The following is an 18,111-nucleotide window of genomic DNA, read 5'->3' as shown; positions in this document are numbered from 1 at the left end:
GCAGAGTAAGTTGTGACCATAAACAAAATGTAAGGGATTGTGTTTTTCATTTGTTTCTTTACTTTCTTGGGTGAATGTTATTTTATCTCAGTTATGCTCTCTGTCCTATGATTAAGTTTGTTTTTATTTTCATTTTTCAAAGGACATTGATGTAAGAGGTATTACACCAGAAAAGACAAGATTGGTAAGAGCATAGTAGCTACCATATCTGCAATGTATTCAAGTTTTCTTAGGTTTTAGATGTACTGAAGAGACTATAGAAGGGGTAAAACTTTCATTGAGTCTTCAATATAATAAACAGAAAGCCAACTAAAATTGTGAGTGCTATAAATCTCCTGAAACTTTGCTGTTTGAAAGGAGATATGCTCTAATTCTCTAGAAAATATTTGTTTCCAACTTCAGGGGCCTGAAGCATTTGTCAGTCAGTCACTGATTACAGGCTCACCTTCTACCCATAGAAAACAGCTGGAGGCATGTCTGGGGTGTTCATTGGATTATCTTGTATTATTTCCAGCTCCATATCTGCAGCTTTAGTGATACCTGTTTGGATTGCCCTTAGAAAGTGGCCTTACTTAGGGCACTACAGAAGGGAATTCCTTTCCATTTTAGAGAGTTATCTTCCTTTTGTCATATTATTCTTTCTCCAGGGCATTTTTTATTTTATCTGAAGCTTTTTGAATGAGTAGACTGGCATTTGTATTATTGATGTATGTTATTTAAGGGAGGTTCTGCTAAGATTTAGCAGGAGCACCCAGGTTAAAAGAGGTTGAGATTTCAAATACTGTGAGTGCAACACATAAAAGGATAATAAATTTTATTTTAGAAGTAGATAATCTTCCATTTATGTTGTTAAGTCTAAACTACTTAAGGAATATATTGCAGATGAGTTTTATTTTTTTTATTAACCCTTAATGAAAGAAAGTAACATTTTGCTCTTTCTCTTTAGAAATACAGTATCACACATACTACAGGACTTCTAAAAATAATTTATCTGCTGAATTGTGAGACTGAAGAATTTTAAACTCTTGTTGAGATGTTTGCACAACTGACACTTTGTCAATGACCCAGAGGGAAATCTCAAAATATCATGATGTCACAGCTAAGGCCTCTGCTCAGACAAAAAACATCCTGAGACTACTGAAAAAATATAGAGAATAATGTCGAATATAATGATAGCAAAGCATTCAACACAATCCTATTACATCTGGACTGAGAAAATTACATAGCTTTTAAGCATTTCTGTTCAGAAATGTATAAATGTAAATTGGTTAGAGTTTTCTTGCAAATTGAGGAAGTTTCATATATTGAATGCATTAGTTCTGGAAGTCAAAGAATCTTTTAAAAAAAAATCTCATGAAAGGCAAAAAAAAAAAAATGAGAAATATCCACACTTCACCCCCCAAAATTCTGATTGCTTTTATCCACTTTTACAAAGAGAAGCAGGCCCAGTATTTCCAAGTGCACCCTGAGATGATCAACAAGGAGTTGACCAAGGTCCTCTCTGAGAAAGAAAAGCAGCTCCCAGAAGAAATAAATCAGAAATATATTGAAGACTTCCCGAAGGAGAAAAAGGAGATTGAAGAAAACCTGGTTCAATTCAGAGAAAATCACCCTGTTCTATCCCAGGACTCCAAGACATCTGATGTCTACAAGAGGTGCCAAACCCAGACCCTGAAGAGACAAGCTATGATTAGCATAAGAACATGACCAGGACAGGAGGACAAGATTCTAAGTTGATATCAATAGACCAGTGGTCTCCGTCAGCGGAAAGAAGAAAAGCAGGGTCTGAAGTCTTCATGGAGGGATTCACTGGAGGTTTCTCACATGCCTTCATCTATCAACCATCATTTCCTCACCAGGATCAAAACAGAACAATAAGGAAGAGTTTGAAGAAGAAGAAGAAAGTGACTCCTCAGTTTCAAGCAGTGAAGATGGACAGGGTGTGTATGGGGGCATTGATCCTAGCTCACTTATCATTCTCAGGGGAATCCTCAGACAGTCTTCATCTGAAATTTATTTATATTCAAAAATTATTATGGTCCTGCCTGAGAAATATACACATTAAAAGGAAGGTTTCCATGTTGGAAAGAAGGAAATATGGTGCAGTAATTTCTACACCAAGTTTGTAAACCTGGGAAAGGAAGAATCAGTGGAAGTGTTACCAAGTGGAATTACACCGAATTAAAAGTCTAAGAATACAGAATGAGATGATTGTGCTTTGGAAGGCACACAGAACTATACTGAATATTCTTGAAGTAAGTTCTGCTCTCATCTCTGTCTTCCAGAGGTGGTAGAGGGAATACCCATAAACCTGTCACCCACTTCTTCTATGAAATTTTCCCTCAAGATGCTTCCACTGAATCTTAAATTAGGGATATTGGATGGTAGTGGGTAGAGTTGGTGCCTTAAGAAATTTGATCAACTCCCAGTATCTCTCTCCCATATGAAATTGGGCAGAGCTATGTAGACAGAAACATCTGTATATGTATATTTAACTCCTAGTCCTCCTCAATGAGACTTTGGTCACTAATGTTTAAAAATGGATATTAAAATAATAAAAAAACATCTATTTTGTCTAAATAAACTCATCCATGGAGTCAAAGTTTTATAACTTCGAGAGCAGTTCTTATAAGTGATACCTGAATGTATTCTAAGCAGAAGCTCCAATTTCTTTCTATTTCCCCAGGTGAGTGAATCTCACCTTTTATACTCAGGATAGATAATTGCACAGATATAGACATGATAAATACACGACTCTGACTTTATCTTTTCTGACTTCAGTTTATGCACCAATATAAGAATGTATTGATTATTTTTATTGACTTGGGTTTTGATTGTATATGTAAGTCTAGGACCTTTTTATAATTTCTCCCCTGAATATTCCTTGCTATTTTTATATTTTGTCCTCATGAATGTTAGCATCATAATAGTTGAATCATATTTGTATGAAATACATTGAGTTATCAGTGTTTAAATTGTTCTGAACTTTAACAATTATTTTCTGATAATAATGGAATTATTAACAATTACTGTACCTCTGCTATCTTTTCAGGGCTAAATATGTTGCATGAGTATCTGGAACAAGGTTGGACAAAAGCACTGAAATGACATGATCCTGATTTTCAATCTAAGTTTTATCAAATTTTTGACCATGAAAATCATGCTGATATACACATTTGAAATAAATTAGGATATAGTAAGACAATGCATTATTCTTATTATTAATCAGTTTGAATATATTGTGTTTACTAATTTGTCAAATACCTTTTCTCATAGAATGAATTTTTCTTATTGTATTAGGCAGGGTTTTCTACAAAAATAGAACTCACACACAGAGATGACTTCATTATGAGGAACTGACTCACACAGTTATGGAGGTTGAGAAGTCACATGATCTCCTATATGCAAGCTGGACACTTTGTAAAACTGATGCTATAATTCAGTCTGATTCTGAAGACCTGGAAATCAGTGAAGCCAGTAGTATGAGTCACAGTCCAAGGTTAAGAGAAATACAATGAGATTTCTTAGCTCAGACAGTTTGGCAAGAAATGGTAAAACCTTCCATCATTTGCTTTTTTTGTTATATGTAGTACCTCAGTGGTATGGATGAGATTCATTCATTTGGGGTAGGTAAACTACTGACTCCACTCATTCAAGTTCACACATAAAATTGTCACACTTAGTATTATTCATAAAAAAATTGAGTTTTGACATGCCTAGTGTTATTCCTTTGTCATATTCCAGAAATGAACCCCTTTGACTTTAAAATTATGAGTACAGCTTATGCATTTTTTTCCGCTGCTCTTATGTTGGTAATATTATATTTAGACACTGCTTCTGAATGTTAAACTTACTACCTCTTATTTTTCACATTTCGTAATCTAGATTTGTATTGATACAGCCTCATGCCACTGAGTAATAAGATTTAAGGGAAATGTGATATGTACTAAATATTTACCTAAATTTCAAAGATGTCTTCTCTAGAAAATTTTTTTAAATGCAAATAAATAAAGGGAGAAATATCTCTCACCAACTCTTCCATACACAGAGTCTTGACTGGATTAGCTTGTACCCTCTTTTACTTTGCAGGAAATAGGATAAAGTATGGAATAACAAATATACAAGTGTTCCCCTAGGTGCTATATGTTCACAGCACTCAAACTACCAGAGGAGGGGCAGGTTCCCCTTCTTCCAGTGATGACTGAGCTGAGTCTTAAGGAATTAATAAATCCAAGAGGGTAAAGAAAATGCAAAATTGTTTTGTCTCAAATAAGTTCTTCCTTGGCAATGATACCACACACACACACACACACACACACACACACACACACACACAAGAATTATTAACATCCTGTTAATTCTATATTCAGTGTTATCTTCTCCCCTCTTCTCCATCATCACAGTTAATGTGACCTGCTCTCTCAATCCCTGGTACAAAAAATAATTATAATAATTTAAGGAAATAATTAACCTTGTTCTCTATTCCACATTATATTGCCCTGTAGTTCCAGTTCTGTCTAAATTTTCTTCCTCTCTTTCAAAATTGTATTCCTTATGTTTTCTTAATTAAGGATATACTTAATTTAAACTTCCACCTTAAACCAAAGACATTCTTGTAAATTTTTGAGTTCTCAATTTTAGGTTTTTGACATCTCAAAAAAACATATGCAGTAGGTAATTGGCCTCAGTCTTTTATTTTTCCACTCAACTTTTCAAAAGAAAGATCAGAGGAAACAAAAACAGGAGATTAAATCTCATAAAATCATAGAAATTAAATGCTAAAATATTTTCTAATATTTTTAATTGTTACATTATACTTGTACATGAGTAATTTTTTAAAAGTTATATTTATCTGTTAAATAAAATGGATAAGAGTTCACTGATTTGAACTAGTCCTCAACAATTCAAACCAAAATAGATCCACTGGTGCTAATATTCCCAACACTAAATGAAGATCAAATTGTTCATTGGTCCTTTTGAGAAACCAGAAGGGAATGACTTGTTACCTATTTACTGAGAAGAAAGAAGGTGGAATGGACTTGCTGATAGCACTTGAAATTGTAGATTAGCCAGTGATAGGAAGGAGTGAAGAAAATTGATATTAAGAGTTGGGAATTATTTTAATAATATTTTAATATTTGATGCCAATATTTATTTTTGGATACTCTTTTAAATTCTAAGGTGAACTCTAATTGCATTATTTTATCTGATGTCACAATCATTGGGATAAATGTTTGTCTATCACTTAAGATGACTCACCTGAGAGAGATCACATAGAATCCAAAGTTAAAGCTCATTTAGAGACAAAATCCTTATTTTCATACTCGTCAATTCCTCCTGGCTCAGCTTCTTTTTCATTATGAGTGCAGTATTGGTGGTTTCCATTTTCTATTTTTTTGAGGGCCACTGGGTATTGACCCAGGACACCTAATCATTGAGATACACCCATAACTCTTATTACTTTTGAAAGAGTGTCTTGATAAGTTACTTAGGATCTAACTGTGTGTTTAAAGCTGTCCTTGAACTAGAAACTCTGCTGCCTCAGCCTTCTAACTTGGTGGGATTACTGGCAGGCTTTACCATTCCCAGTAGTATTATTTTTAATTTTTTTTTAATATTTATTTTTTTAGTTATAGGTCAGCACACAATTTATTTTTCTATTTTATTTTATTTTTATCTGGTGATGAGGACTGAACTCAGTGTCCAGGCACACCAGGTGAGTGCTCTATCTCTTAGCCATGGCCCCAGAGCAGTGTTATTGTTGTTTTAAACAAATACATAATACATTTGTATGTAAGCCATACAATATATATTCAGTAAATTGAAGTCTATACGTCTTTTCACCAGGACCGATTAGTAATGAAACTGGCAAAGTGAATGTAGGTAACTTCAAGGCTACATAGTGAACACTCATTCCTGGGTATGGCAGACAGCAATGTCTACCAAGATACGCATTTTCATTTTTTATTAACAAACATTTCTTGATTTCTACAATACATCCAGGCAGAACATTTGATTGCATAAATACCTTGACAATAAATAAAAATCAATGGAGTATTATATCATGGCAAGATAGCAAAGTCAGTAGGGAATACAAGTCTGTATTCTGTTTTTTTTTCTTCCCATCTCATGTCTCATGCCCTGTGGAATCATCATAAATATTAAATACCCACACATTCACCCCTGCTAGAAATTAAACACTGCATGCAGGACAAATGCTCTACTACTGAGCTATAGCCTTAATTCCTTAAATTAACATAAAAAAATATGTGTGCCCACCATGATTGTAACACACACACACACACACACACACACACACACACACACACACACCCCTATACTACCTTTTCTCCACCTTGGGTGAATTAATTACTAGGATTTATTAGATATAGAGGGGCATTTCACACTGACAGGTGCATTGTGAATAGCCAGATCTGGGTAGATGTGCAAACTCTGTGTTCGTGTATTAGAATTTGATTTGGAATAAAAAATCTATGTTTTTGCAATCATACAAAGGTAACAGAACATTGAGTCAACCACAACCTATATTATGGATAATGGGCAACTAAAGATGATTTTTATTAAAAGGAAATTGAGCCAACAAAATTGTACATTATATCTTATCTTAATATTTAATAAAATAAGATTAGATAAAGATAAGGGAAAGATAGAAGTATAATATTATTGCTTTGCTTCGACTGAGAAGGGGTCTCTGAAATATGGATTTCTGAGGCAGAGAAGTCAGGTTCCTGAACTATTCCTGATTATATGTGAAGTGCAAAACAAAACAAAACAAAACAAACAAACAAAAAAAAACAAGCAAGCAAACAAACAAACAAACAAAAAACCCAGCCTAACAGGGAAATTCAGGGACCCTATAGGATATTTCCATATAAAGGAATGTTGGCACTATTCAAAAAATTCAATCTTTCATTATGAAAATGAAGAAACATACCAACATGATCCAGAGGTCTCTCTGTATTAGAGAAAAAATATTTGTTTTCATATATTTATATTATTCACAAATAATTCATAAATAATTGTATGCAACAAATTGATTTCTGTTAGTAAATATGTCCATAATAGCAAGATTTTCTAATCCATTACCTAACCATTCTCCCAGAACAACAGTGTTGCTTTGTACTCCCACAAGTAGAAAGCATCAAGAAAGATCTTCCTAAAATCCTGTGATGATTCCAATCATGAGATGAATTAATAAATGTCTACCTTTCCTGTCTTCAGGTGTTTCTGAAGGAAGTAGACTCTCATACTTACACCCCATTGGTTGATTTTTGTGCTCTTCTCTCTCAGATTTCTCTGGTTTCCTTGGAATATTTCCCAAAAAGATCTCATTTGTTTTAGAAAATTCTCTTGAAAGACAACCAAATTTGAGAATAGACAAGCACACAGATATTGATTTCAGAGCCACAATGATAGATTTAAAAAAATTTTAAGGGGAACAGAAGAATGGTGTCTCCAGGATTGATATGGGTAATTATCAATTTTAGAAGATTCAGACTATAGAAATGCAGAACTTAATAAATAATTTTCCTAGAGAAACTGACACATACAAAAGTTTAGTAAATTCTTAGGTAGTTTGGAATTTGCTTCAGAATTTGGATCTAATGACACCAATGTTCTGTGAGTTTCAAAGTACTATATCCTCTTTACAAGGATTTTGAATCTGTCCCCGGCCCATGGTGCTACCAATTGAACCCAGGGGCTCCTGCATGCTAAGAAGGTGCTTTACAGCTGAGCTACATCACCAGGAATTTTTAAAAGTTATTACTGTTTTGGTTAGCATTAAGGTCTAAGCTCCCTAAGTCACCCTCAAACTGAGTATCCTCTTGCTTCAGTCTCATGAGTAGCTGGGATTACAGGGGTGCACTACCACCTCTAGCTGTACTAAATAGTTTTGTTAGTTTAGAAACTCTTTAATACTCATGAGAGCTTTGAAGTTTCGGAAGCAGTATGCCATATAATCAATTTATTATAATAAAGAATAATAAATTAGGTTCACCATTCTCCCAGTCTCCATAGAGGCAGATACAAACACATATATTATTCAGAATTTTATCACTGGTATGTACAGCTCTATGAAACACTTTAAGTTAAGCTGGTGATTCTTGGCTTTATATTCTTAGTCATCCTGCACTCCGACTTCAAAGCATCACTTACCAGGTACTACTCAGTAGCCTCTTCAGTGGAACAGCGTCTGTGAGCCCTGTGCTCCTGAGACTTGGAGCAGAGTGAAGAGAGCAGGTTTTTGTCCTCATCTCAGAAGAACTTTTTTCTCATGGGTCACACACATGTGATCCTTAGAGCTCAGGAAATGCTTGAGACTGGCTTATCTGGCAGTGGATATGATATTCTTCAAAGGAACATTGCTCTTGAAGTGTCTCTGCTGTGATGGCTCGCTGACATAGGGCAACGGTCAGGAGTTTGGGCTTCTTTTCAGTAAAGGCAGAGACATGCACTAAAGAAGCTATGCCCACATCCTATGGTGACTGGGTGTAAAAGGTAATTCATGCAGATAGAGCAGATGAATTCTTTCTGAAAGACTTGCAGGATGTCTTTGACCATTTATTTCTTTTGTCTCTCTCTATTTATTTCTTAAGGGCTAAAATTCTGAACAATTTTAATTTTAAACCCAGAAAAGACAAAGAATTAAGAAAAGTTTTACTCAAGTCATGATGTAATAGTAATCTTATGTTTAAAGAAGAATAGAATTTACTTTTTACATGATACTAACAAAAACTGAGGCATAAAAATATCTCTCAAAATCTGTAGAAACCACTATGACTTCCCTAGTCATCAGCATTCTCATCCTACGTTTTTCTCATGCATAATCCAGTTTCATATAATTTCTAGTGCTCTTACTTTCCAAATTGAGATGAGACAGAATGGCTCCCACAGGGAAGAGTGGTGAAAAGAAGGGCTGTTTTGCCATTAAGAAAGTGGTGACCAAAGAATACCCGATCAGCAATCACAATCCCATCCAGGGAGTGGGCTTTAAGACGTGTATCTCAGTCACCCAAGATCCAGAAATTTGCTATGAAGGAAATGGGGACTCTAGATATGCACATGGATTCCAAACTCAGCAAAAATTTCTAGAAAAGAAGAACACACAGTGTCTGAATTCTATATGTATGTTCAATTGTCCAGAAAACCTAACAAGGATGAAGATTCACCAAACAAGTATTACACTTTGGTAGTCTACATTCCAGTTGTCCCATTCAAAAACCTAGACAATATGGATGAAAACTAATGTCTGATTGTCAAATGAAGTTATAAAACTGCCTTTTAAAAAATAAAGGAATCTCAGTTTCATGGAGATGTGACATTCCTCTAAACAGTTTTAAGCATGGGTGTTTAGCCCAATTTACATTTTTATAGTGTGGATTCAGAATACCCTTAGCATTAGCCATAATGCTTACTGCCAGTAATTCACATAGAAAAGGGCATGTGAAGGCTAGGGACTTAGCTCAGTGGAAGAGTCAGGCCCATCATTGTGGAGGCCCTGGGTTTGGTTTCCAGCACCATAAAAAAAAAAATGAAGAATGTGAATAAATAAAAACGTGAAAAGGAATGGTTCTGCCATTGAACTTTTACCTTAGTCATTTTATTTAAATATTAAATTTGATAGTATTATGATTTCAACCAGAATCCACTACTCCCAAACAATTTCTAAATGTTCAAGCGCTAATGATTAAAGTTAATATTGCAAAACTGTATCAGATTTCAACCAAAGTCTACTGAAAAATATATTAATCTGTTGTGATAAAAATCCTACCTTTATTATATATTCTCCTGTAAAAAATACACACAAATTACAACAGGTACATCTTGCAAATTATTGAAACTATTATCAAGTAACATTCACATTAGAAAAATATGTATTTATCTTAATTGATGCCAGAAAACAAGCAGTGCTTTTTTTCTGTTGGAATGTATTTTGCCACACTTTCTGAACAGGGCTCCATAGCTCAATAAATAAGAACCAATACATGGGATGACAGATAATTAAAAACTTTCTGCACAACAAGAAACCAACAGAGTGAAGAGAAACTACTGAACAGAAGAAAAATTTTGTCATTATCTCTTATGATAGAGTATTAATATTCAGAACAGAAAGAACACAAAACATTGAGCACTATAAAAGCAACTAACCCAATTAACAAAGTAGGCATATGAACTGAACAGACAGTTCTCAAAAGAAATACAAATATCTGACAACTATATGAAAATATGCTCAGTGTATACAGGATGCACACCTTTAATCTTAGAGATCGGAGAGGCTGAGAAAAGAGGTTTGCAAATTCAAGACCAGTTTTACCAACTCAGTAGACTCTAAATAACTTGTTGAGATTCTGTCTCAAAATGAAAATTTAAAAAATCTGGAGAGGTGGCTCAGTGTTAAAACATCTCTAAGTTAAGTCTTTAGTACCCAAACTTCATTAAAAAAATCAAGGAAGGATAAAAGAAATATTTAATATTTTTATCCCTCAAGGAAATTCAAATAAAAAATACAGTGTGATTCTCCCTCCAATGAAAATAGAAATCATCAAGAATACAAAACAAATAACAGCAAATTCTTGTAGGGATGTGAAAAAAGAAAATATTATACACTTTGGTGAGGATGTAAATTGGTTTATTTAATACAAAGGAATAACAATGCAACACATAAATTATTGAAGTAAATTAATCATCAAATTAATTCCAAGGGATGTACAAAGTTAAGAAAATAGCAATCTATGCATTTCTAAGAAAGCAAAGTATATCACTTCACAGAAAATAAGTTTATTTTGCTTATAATTGAAGTCCATATATTTGCTTGCTTTGATATGGGAAAGTAGGAGGAATTGTTCTTCTGTAAACTGACCTAAGAAATATGTCTGTGGGCTCACTGATACCTGCTGCAGAAGTAATAATGTGAAGATTGTGTATGGTACTGGCAGGCTTCAGAAATCTTCCAGCCAGTCCAAAAGGCACTCTGTGGGTTCTGGAGAAGAATGAGTTGGGCTCTTCAAGGTTTTTTTGTTTGTTTGTTTGTTTTTGTTTGTTTGTTTTGTTTGTTTGTTTGTTTTTAATTGGCCCTAAAACCATACCCACTTTCTCTAAGAGATTGCTTTCCTTGGAGCTTGGGCTAGATGCTTGAATGGATGATCCATTAGGTTTGTCCAAAAAGAAACTGATTTAGCTCCTTGGCTAATCTCCATAAACAATCTTGTAAAAACTTCCTCTCATCAATAGCCACTGATTTTACAACACTTGAGACTTCATAGATCAAAGTTCAATGTAATTTTTTGGAATTTTTAAAAATTTTTTGTTTATGAAATGACAGAAATAAAGTTTCATAAATTAATGCTTTTAGTAAGCATTTTGGGAAACTTGGAAATGTTTTGCTTCAGATTGGCTTTAATTCTGTCCTGTCTTTAGAGAGTTATGTAGTTATCCATTTGTTTATTTTTTTTTAAATTTTAATCCAAGAATATCTTTGATCCCTCTCTACACTGGAGGTTTCTCCAGCCCTCACATTACAGATTTAGCTTCCCAAGGCTCCATCAAGAGACAAAATTTGATTTGGCAGTGCCTGACCCATTTCAAGAGTACATCAAAGAAAGGCCAAGATTATTCCTTGCTCAGTGAACATCGTGGGGCTATTTAATGTGTAATTTACATTCTACTTATTTATTTATTTGTTTAATTTTTATATAGTCTGAGTTGCTCAGGCTGGCCTTGAACTTGATATCTTCCTTAGTGTTTTAAGTGGTGAAATTATAGATGTGCACAACTGGGACAGCTGTAATTTGCTTATTATTGCAAAAAGGAAAGAACAATGGAAAAATATTAAATAGTTTATTTACTGACTTTGAGAAATAGTATTTTAAAAATAATTAAATCATATTGCCAATGTACCAAACTTAATCTTTAAATACAGATGCCTCTCTTTTCCTGGCATACTTCACACTAAGATTCAAATGTGGGAATACAAGGGTTTTAGAAGAAATGAGAATTCATACCTGTCCTTTTAGTCTTCCAACATACATATATGTATAGATTCAATTTATGGTCTGGTTAGTTTTCATAACTGTGCTTTCTAGAAATGATCTTGGATTCTAAAAGCACAAGCTGCACTCTGGAGTCCCATAATTGTTAAATACGAAGGCTTTATTTCCAGTTCTAAATCAAATTTTCTAGCAGAATCCACTACTCTGTAAAGTATAAAAATCTATTTATTAAGAAAATCTGAGCAGAAGTTGTGGAACAAGCCTGTAATCCCAGCCACTCCCTGACTAAGTCAAGAGAACCACAAGTTTCAGACCAGCCTCTGCAATTTAGTGAGTGCCAAAGAGATTGAACTAGATTCTCTCTTAAACTTTAAAAATAACACACACACACACACACACACACACACACACACAGAACTGGGGATGTAACTCAGTTCTAAATCACCCCTTGGTTCAGTAGCTAAATAAAATGATTAATTAATAAAAAATTTAAAAAGATTAAATTGAAATTTACAGTAATAAAAAGCTGGGATACATATAGTTCAGTGGTAAAACACCCCAGGGTTAAGAAGAAGGAAAAAAAAAAAGTAAAAAGAGGAATGAAAGAAAAAAGAACTTCCTGTTATTTTTTTCCAAAATATTTATAAAGTTGCTGTAGGGGTGTTGAGAATAAAATGATTTAATTTATTATTTTGTTTTTTTTGGGGGGGTATTTGAAAAAATTCTGATAATTAATTTCTGGTTCTTGTGTAATTGCAAAATAAACTCTAAATATCTGCTTTTTTTTTTTTTTTTTTTCCGGAGAAAGCAATTGATGGCTTTCAAAGCTTGTAAAGCTGACTATGAATTCTGTCTAGAGAAATCAGGGCCACCTTTCCCTGACAAAATCTACACAAGTTCCTTCCAAGAGGGATATTAAAGCTGATATCAGAGAGAAAGGAAAGGTTCATGTTTGTTTCACTTTCCTTTGGACTCTTCACTGGTATCTACTGCCACGAAATGAGAATAAGATTGGATTATTATATGGCAATGATCTCCACAAATCCTGATGTTACTTTTTTTTTTTTTTTTTTTTTCTCCTGGTAAATCTTAGAACCAGAGACCCTGAAATCAGGATTGTTTAGAAGTTGCAGGTGAGTGGATGGCAGAAGCCCACAATGGACAATGCATATTTTCACAAAGAACTGGGTACTAATTTGGGGCTGCTTCTAATGAATTTCCTTTCATGGCTCTAACCATGAAGAGCAGTCCAGCAGCGCGCTCTCCTGCAGGGAGCTCTCCAGGGTTCACCCCCTTGAAGTTTATGCTCATGGACTAGGCTGGGCTTGAAGAGCTAGGATTGTGGAGTCATCTCTGTTGTTTGGATGCAGTACACTAAATCTTCACTAGAGGGGGCGAGGTCTGCCCGCGCTCTGGGCGCACCTAGATCCGGAACCCATCCTTCGCCAGGTCCTCCTTGTTCTGCTGTTTTCTGTTTGAAAAAAATGGATTCCTTTCATGCATCAAATGGAATATCTTTAAACGTATTTGGAAAATTTTATATCCATTGCCCATTTTAATTAAGTTGTTGTTTTGTACGAACTCCGAATATTAAAGAATCTCAACAGGCTGTATTGTCTTCTAGATTTTGTATACATCAGCAATCCTGAGAACAGTGCCCCACTCAGAGTCATAGCACCATGCTGTCTTTGTTAGAGCAGGTCATAATTCTTTGCCCTCAGGTCATTTGATTCTCATTTTCCCCTCTGGAGAGGGTGTAAGTGAGCAGACCAGCCACACTGACAACAGTCCTAAAAGCACCAGAGATTCTCATTATAGGGATATTCAGATTCATAATCATTAAAGGATGATTCCATTTTATGAATACCTCACAGGGTCCCAGTTGCTAGAATCAAATAAGAACTGTTACTTCAGTTCTCTGTCATAAACTGATTATAAAATTTATAACAAATTTTGTATCTGTAAATAAATAGTTTTAAGAAATTTTAGGATTTTGCTGTCTTAATGACAGCTAAAAATTTGTAGGGTGCTTACTATTTTCCAGCTAATGCATTATTTCTGGCTCATTTAATATTCATAACACCTTCTGAAGTGCTAAAGTTAGGAAGGAATTAAGTTTAAAAAAGAAATTATGCTTGAAAAAGAAAAAAAATTAAAAAATAAGTTTGGAGAGAATAAAGAGCTTAAGACTACCTGATAATGCACCTACGTCTTGAGATTAACTCAGAAAATTAAGTATAGAAGCATTTCATTAAGCTTGTCATTAATACTTCCCATTTCTAAAAACCTACAATCAGGGTGTTACTTAAGACTGAGGACTAGAGATGGGCTTGGTGCTACATGCCTTTAATTCGGTTGACTCAATAGGTTGAAACAGAGGATTGCAAGTTTGAAGCCAGACTCAGTAATTTTGTGAGATTCTAAGCAACCTAGTGAGACCTGGTCTCAAAATAAATAATTTTAACAGGATGCAGATATAGCCCAATGGCAAAGCACAATTGGGACCAGTTCCCAATACCCCTAACAAACAACAACAACAAAAAAGAGTCAATGAATTGAGAACAAGAAAAACACTGAAGAATACTTCTGAGGCTGTATTGGAAGTAGAATCATTCATTGTGCTTCTAACATGCTGATTTCTATTACTTCATCATTCTTAGTAGTATATGACTAGGAGTGTGTGTGTATGTGTTTGTGTGTGTGTGTGTGTGTATAATTTTTCCCTATCTGCAATTTTAAAAAATCAATTCATTAGATTTATGACAGATTTTTGTCTTTATGAAATTACCTATGTCACTTTTGTTTTATACAAATAGATTTTTCGAAGAAAGCCAAAGAAACATAAGTTGGATGACCTTGAAGGTTTACATATATTCTACTGCTAAGCTCCATTCCAGTTGTTATGGTAGAAACTCAGGATGAGCACAGCTAGATTCCATTATCCAATTCGGTTTTAGTTTGGGAAATGATTCAAGAATGATTGAATGATTCAAGTATTTATGAAATTGAAATAACTTTTACTTTCTTGTTAGTTTGGCAAAACAGAATAGCCTCTTAATCTACTAACAAATCTCTCTATTGTCAATATTTTAGTTTCTATTTCTTTTGTGAAAATAAAATCAGCAACCTCAACCTTGGGAAGCATTTTTTATATGTAAATTAAATTATTTAATAACTGATACAGATCCTTGAACTATTTTTCAAATGTTTAAACTGTCTTTGGAGGTCTTGTGGGAAAGCTTATTTAATTAAGATGAGAATACTCTGATAATCATTTCGCACATACAAATTCTTCGTAAAAGTGGACGTATACTTACAGTTTGCCTTCTACAACATATATGTCCTTTTTTAAGTATAAAGTAATAATTTTGTAAATTGAATTACTTTAGTGAATTAATTTACTTTGGAGTTTCACAGGTCATTTTTTTCCTTCAAAGATGATTGATTGATTTTCATTCATCATTGGCTCTGAATTCTTTAAGTTTCTTAGGCCCCTTTCTTTCATTTTCCCCCTATGTCTCTCTATTGAATATTCACTAAATTCTTGTATGTTTGAGGTAAGCTCATACATTTTCATAAATTTATGTGTACTGTTAATGTACTTGCTTTCCTTCTACCATGTATTTTTCTTTTGTCAGTCCAGATTGTATAGAATTTTTATGAAGCAAGCATATGTGTTTTGCCATTATGTTCAGTCTAAAAAATGTCTCATTTCCACTTACACTACTTTAAATTTATAAAAACAATACAAATAAAATAAACATGAGAGTACCATCATGCACATAGATATCTGATATCACTTATACTTTGTTGATCATAAGTACATTGTAGTTGTAGATTTTAATTTTTACTTTAGTATTCTGAAGGCATGCTTAAGGATGAATCAAATATTAATTAAGATGATTTCTTTTTGGAAATATATAATTTCTTGTGAGATATATATATATATATGTATATATTTCTCTAATTTCAGAAATCAATATAAAGATACAACAAATTAAGATAGAAAGTGATTAATATGCTTTGCATTCACTTCCATACACATAGATTAAGAAACATTACTTGTTTGAGTTTTCTATCAGATTCTTTGTTATATTCAACAGCATACTTTACTTCTGTAAATAAACATGAATAATCTTCTTCATTTCCACTATAAATCTATTTTAATGGAATCTCTGATCACATTTCTCTGTAATGAAAAGGCAGCTCTCATCTTTCCTATGCAGGAAAGAACAAAGTGGTGACAGTTATTTGGGCCATAGCCACACAAACCTTAAATTATTTCTTCTCATGAGGAAGCAAGCTAGAAAGAGAGTTAACGGGTTCTCTCAGCATATTCCCATCTGTGTGACTACTTTAGCTTTATTGGATCTGTGTATATATGTATTTGTGTGTGGCAGTCTTATTTTATTCTAACCTGTCTCTCCTTGTTTCCACCTATTTTTTCACTATTTTATTTTTAACTTTTTTATATTTTTATAAACTTAGAATGGAAATTTTCTATTTTTCACTTTTAAAACAATAACTTTACATGGGTGTCCACTCTTAGAGAGTCTCAGTGGGAGTGAGGCTCAATCTTTAGGGATATCTGATGATACAGATTTTTAGGCCATTTTGAGCAATTTTGATTTAGCAGAATGGGTCTGGGTCCCCATAATCTGGGAGCCTCACCCCTGCATAGATTGATTCAGAGAATCAAGGAACCACACTTTGAATTTTTCTTTTCTGGGAGGACATTCTGCTATTACTATATATAGTAGCTACTCTTTCATAATAATCTTCTTTCTTGTTTTAATTGCATTAAACAATTGCATTAATGTTTTCAACCAAACAATTATCAACATTTTCTCAGAATTTATAGTCATAGGCAGGTATAAGTATTTGTATTATAAATCTATTTACAGATCTCTTTTCCACAAAACTATTGTGCTTAGTTTGCTTATATTTTTATGATAGTAAGTACTGTGAATTAACAAAATAGCTTCAATTATAGAAGGCAACAATACTACAGAAAAGAAGTATTGCTTATGTCAACACAGATTCATGTATAGAAGGTAAATTTTATTTCATTTTGATGTAAAATGTTTAGAAAGAAAACTTTACTTAGAGTAAATTTTCTTTATAGTTAGTATGCATTATATATATATATATATATAAACACACACATATATAATCTTCTAATTCTACAAAATCCAACTTATTATCTATCTTGAATATTCTGTTCCTATGAGATTATCAGTAACAACTTAATTTTCTATTTTACAATAGAGAAAATAATAATTCATACTATATATTAGAAATAAAACTAAGCTATTTCTCCTAGATACTTTTTTGCTATATTTACCAGTTTTCAATCTTGAAGTACTACTTAGAACTATAGTATTAACCACATTTTTGCTATGGTGATATAAAAGGCATTTGGCTGAAATATTGTACAAGATATTTTATACAAAAATATTTTCTATATTAATATTTATAGAATATTTAATGCTGATATATTTTCTATAATAAAAGGGTTTCTTGAAAAGTTAAAAAATATCTTTTGTATTTATTGGAAGACACACAAATTACTTGTTTTTAAAATTTGACATACATATGCGAGTAGCCTTTTATTGAATTTTAACTTTTCTAGATTATACATACATCCTCTAACATCTCTTGATGTGCACTATTGAAATGAATGAGTGAATATAGAGTGAATTCAGTAACCTCATAGTGACTTTCCTAAGGCCCCTGACAGATACTACTGTGAGTATGAGGTCTGAATTGTGTGGAAGCTCTTGCCTCAGCCACCTAAGGCCATCTACTCCAATTTCAGCCCAAAATATGTATGGCAGATTCTCTCACTCCTGGAGAAAAAATTCCATCCTTTTTTATTCCATGGGAGTTATGCATTTGATTTAAAGACAGTTATATCTAGTTTAGAATTTAAAATAATGTTAGAATTTAGCACAACTGGATTTTCATTTGGAAGTATGAAATAGTATTTTCATTTATTTTTCAGGTAATTGTACTCTCAGAGTTGACTGTACACCTCTTCTTTACCAGTTGATGTATAAACTAACAAAAGAGGCATATAAGATCTTTCTTACTATGTTTT

General features: G+C 33.4%; 1 pseudogene; it reads left to right on the top strand.

Annotated features, from left to right (window-relative positions):
- Positions 1 to 1,470: 1,470 nt before the first annotated feature.
- LOC144376686 (putative N-acetylated-alpha-linked acidic dipeptidase) overlaps positions 1,471 to 18,111 on the top strand; it is a 143,857-nt pseudogene continuing 127,216 nt past the window's right edge.

The sequence above is a fragment of the Ictidomys tridecemlineatus genome, chromosome 4 (assembly GCF_052094955.1).
Source record: "Ictidomys tridecemlineatus isolate mIctTri1 chromosome 4, mIctTri1.hap1, whole genome shotgun sequence".
Lineage (NCBI taxonomy): Eukaryota > Metazoa > Chordata > Mammalia > Rodentia > Sciuridae > Ictidomys > Ictidomys tridecemlineatus.
This window is presented reverse-complemented; position numbering and strand designations above follow the sequence as displayed.